A 4,455-nucleotide genomic window follows, 5' to 3' on the forward strand; every position below is an offset into this window, starting at 1 on the left:
GGGCTCAAGTCCCTTCTTCTTAGCTGGTTGGGCCTCCCATCCTTGTCATTTATCCATTGCACATTTAGCACACAAATTTCATTTAGGATTTCATCAAATCCTAGGTCTGGTTGCTTCATCCTCTCCTCATAGCTTCGGGTGGAATTTGTATGCTTCACCATCAGCACCCTTTCTATGTTAGAGGGGCTATAGTCAATAGATTTCCTCCTCACATTGCTGATGTAACCATGGGCGTGTCTTGGCTAGGGCACAGCATTGGCATAAAACTCTCTCACCAAGCCTTCTACCACCTTCTTTAGTGGGTTGCAAAAGATTACCCAGCCTCCATTGTTTATCTCAATGTTGATCTCAGGGTGCTCGTTCCTTCCTAATAGGAAAGCCAACCTTTGGAATGATTTCCCTCTCGCTCACCCAACCATAGAATTGGTTTTGGTTGAATGCGGAGAGGAACTTGTATTCATTAAAGGTTGAGCTTGAGGAACTGAAAGATGGTTCTTTGGTTTTTCTTTTCTTTGAAGTTGAGGATTTTGGTGGTGCCATTGGGTTGAGAGAGTGTGTTTGAGGGTTCTGAGATAGTAAGGGGATGTTGCAAGGAAAGGAAAGAAAAGGAATGAAAAGAGGAAAGAGACGAGAGAAAGAAAGGAACTGTGTAGGTTTCTTTCGTGTATGGAGTGGGGTTTGAAGTGGGAGGGAGATGGGAAAGTGAGGGGTTTTAAAGGGGATGAAAAGTGTGGTTTGAATGGTGGGAAGTGGAATTGATTTAACGTTTTCCCACTAAGGGAGTGGCGCCTAGCGTGGGAAGAGGCGCCAATCCTTATCTCACTTGCTTCTTGCATGTGTTGAGTTCCAAAGTGCAAGTACACTGTGACTTCTTTGCTATCAATCATGTGGGCCCCATTCATCCTCCTGAAAATGAAATCGAAACCCCATTAGTAATGACAAAAGAATCCTCCACATTCCTTTTTAGTGCCAGTGAATGGAGTTGCAACTGATGGATGTCCCTTGGGACACCAAACTTAATTCATTTGCATCTCAATAAATTGGGTTCATCATTGGGTTTTTAATGCGTTCATGGAGGCTAAATAATTCCAATCTTTTCATATTCTTTTGCTTCTAACCTCTTCTGAACATATTAAAACCCACATTCAAGCTTCTACCAATATATTAAATGCTTTCAAATTGAGTGATATTGGGCTTGCTTGGTGATCCATGTGTGGTGGTGGCCATACCAAACTTAATCTCTGGGCTTACTCTTCAAAATTAGTTTATCCAAATGGTTGTAAGCCTAGATTAAGTGGGTGAGTGGCCACACCAAACTTAGCTTTTTAACTAGTTCTCATCCCAATCACTCATCATCAGTAAATGTATTCATCAAGTTGCACACCCAAAATGGGAGAGAAGATAGATCATAAATATATCCTAACTACTAAAACTGATATTAAACCTCCTAAGCTAATATTTACAATCCACTTCTAAGAAATCAATAAATCAAAAGGATATAAAGTGTTGGGTGGCCTCCCAACTAGTGCTTTTTTATCGTCAATAGCTTTACGTTCTTCCTTTCTAAGTTGAGGTGGTAGCTCACTCTCCTCTTATCCATTGAGTCCACTAGGTAATGCTTCAATCTATGGCCATTTTCAATGAAGGTTCTTTGTGTTTTGTCCTCCATGAGCTCCACTTAACCATAGGGGAACACTTTGATGATGGTGAAGGGTCCTGACCATCTAGACTTAAGCTTCCCAGGGAAGAATTTGAGTCTAGAATTGTACAATAACACCTTTTGGCCTTCAGTGAACTCCCTCCTTGCTATCTTTTAACCATGCCACCTTTTTGTATTTTCTTTGTAGATTTTTGCATTCTCATATGCTTGGTTCCTAAACTCCTCCAGCTCGTTGAGTTGCATTAGCCTCCTTTCTCCAGCAGCTTGCTCATCAAAGTTTAGCAATTTTAGAGCCCAGAATGCTCTATGTTCAAGCTCAACTGGCAAATGGCAAGCCTTGCCAAATACCAATTGGTATGGAGACATCCCAATGGGTGTTTTGAAGGCTGTCCTGTAGGCCCACAAAGCGTCATCCAGCTTCTTAGACCAGTCCTTTCTTGAGCTTCCAACAGTTTTTTCAAGAATTCTTTTGAGCTCCCTGTTGGAAATCTCTGCCTGCCCGTTGGTCTATGGATGATAAGGAGTTGCCACTTTTTGCTTGACTCCGTATCTAAGAAGGAGTGTTTCCAATTGTTTGTTGCAGAAATGCGTTCCTCCATCAGTAATTAGGGCTCTGGGAACCCCAAATCTGCTGAAGATATTACTTCTCAAGATGCTTATTACAACTTTGTTGTCATTTGTTGTAGTGGCTATGGCTTCTACCCACTTTGATGCATAATCTACAGCCACAAGTATATAACTGTTTGAGTAGGAGGATGGGAAAGGTCCCATAAAGTCAATTCCCCACACATCAAATAGTTCTAACTCCATTATAAACCTCTGTGGCATCTTATTTTTCTTGGGTAGATTGCCAGTCCTTTGGCATTCATTATATCTTGACACTAAGTCCTTTGCATCCTTGAAAATGCTTGGCCAGTAGAATCCTCATTGGAGTACCTTGGTTGCCGTTCTTTCCCCACTAAAATGGCCTCCATATGCAGATCCATGACATTGCCAGAGCACTTCTTATCCTTCCCCATGGGATACACACCTCCTCAAGATTCCATCAGCACACTTTTTGAACAAATATGGCTCATCCCATATATAGTATTTGGCATCTTTGATGAGCTTTCTCCTCATATGTTTGTTGATGTTGGTTGGTAATTCCCCAATGGCCTTGAAGTTGGCTATGTTTGCAAACCAAGGGGCTTCTTGGATCATCATCAATTGCTCATCAGGGAAGCTTTCATTTACTGCAAAATGGTGTGCCTCTTCCTCTTCTTGTGGAATCCTTGAGAGGTGGTCAGCCAATTTGTTCTCTGCTCCACTCCTGTCTTTAATTTCAATGTCAAACTCTTGGAGTAACGAGATCCATCTTATTATTCTGGGCTTGGATTCTTGTTTGGTAAGCAAGTATTTGAGTGCTGCATGATCAGTGAATACAATTACTTTAGAACCAATGAGATAAGATCTAAACTTATCAAAAGCAAAGACAATGGCAAGTAATTCCTTCTCTATAGTGGTATAGTTCCTTTGATTCTCATTAAGAACCTTGCTGGTATAGTAAATTACATGCACCAATTTATCCTTTCTCTGTCCTAAAATAGCCCCCACAGCAAAATCTGATGCATCACACATCAACTCGAAGGGTAAATCCCAGCATGGTGGTGGTATGATAGGTGCAGAGGAAAGTTTGTTCTTAAGTTCTTCAAAAGCTAGCATGCATTCATTATAAAAAACAAAGGGTGCATTAGAGACGAGTAGTTTACTCAAAGGTTTGGCAACCTTAGAGAAGTCTCTAATGAACCTCCTATAGAAGCCAGCATGTCCTAGAAAACTTCTAATTGCTTTGACATTGCAAGGTGGGGGTAACTTTTCAATCACCTCCACCTTTTCCTTGTCCACTTCTATGCCTCTTTTTGAGATTTTATGACCAAGGACCACCCCCTCTGTAACCATGAAATGGCATTTTTCCCAATTTAAAACAAGGTTGGTCTCTTAGCATCTCTTTAGCACCAAGGCTAAGTGATGCAAGCAATCAGAATACGAGTTACCAAAGACAGAGAAGTCATCCATAAACACCTCAATGAATCTTTCAATCATGTTTGAAAATATAGAGAGCATGCACCTTTGGAATGTTGCAGGTGCATTGCACAATCCAAAGGGCATTCTCCTATAAGCAAAGACACCATATGGACAAGTAATGAAGTTTTCTCCTGGTCCTTGGGGTCTACAACTATTTGGTTGTAGCCCGAATAACCATCTAGAAAGCAGTATTATTCATGTCCGGCCAGTCTTTCAAGCATCTGGTCCATGAATGGTAAGGGGAAGTGGTCCTTCCTGGTGGCTTCATTGAGCTTCCTGTAGTCGATACACATGCACCAGCCAGTCACTGTTCTTGTTGGTATCAGCTCATTCTTCTCATTTGGTACAACAGTAACCCCTCCTTTCTTAGGGACTACTTGAACAGAGCTCACCCAAGGGCTGTCTGAGATGGGGTAGATCACCCCGGCTTGCCACAACTTCAACACCTCTTTCTGGACCACTTCATTCATAGTTGGGTTCAGCCTTCTTTGTTGTTGTCTTAAGGGCTTAGCACCCTCCTCAAGCAGGATCTTGTGCATGCATATTGAAGGACTGATCCCCTTTAAGTCTGCAAGCATCCAGCCTATAGTATCTTTGTGTTGTTTCATCACTTGGATAAGTTCTTCTTCTTGTTCCTCACTCAAGCTTGAGTTGATGATCACTGGGTAAGTCTTGTTGTCACCCAAATATGCATATTTCAAGCTTGGTGGTAAGGTTTTCAGCTCTAGTTT

This window comes from Arachis duranensis, chromosome 5 (assembly GCF_000817695.3).
Source record: "Arachis duranensis cultivar V14167 chromosome 5, aradu.V14167.gnm2.J7QH, whole genome shotgun sequence".
Taxonomy (NCBI): domain Eukaryota; kingdom Viridiplantae; phylum Streptophyta; class Magnoliopsida; order Fabales; family Fabaceae; genus Arachis; species Arachis duranensis.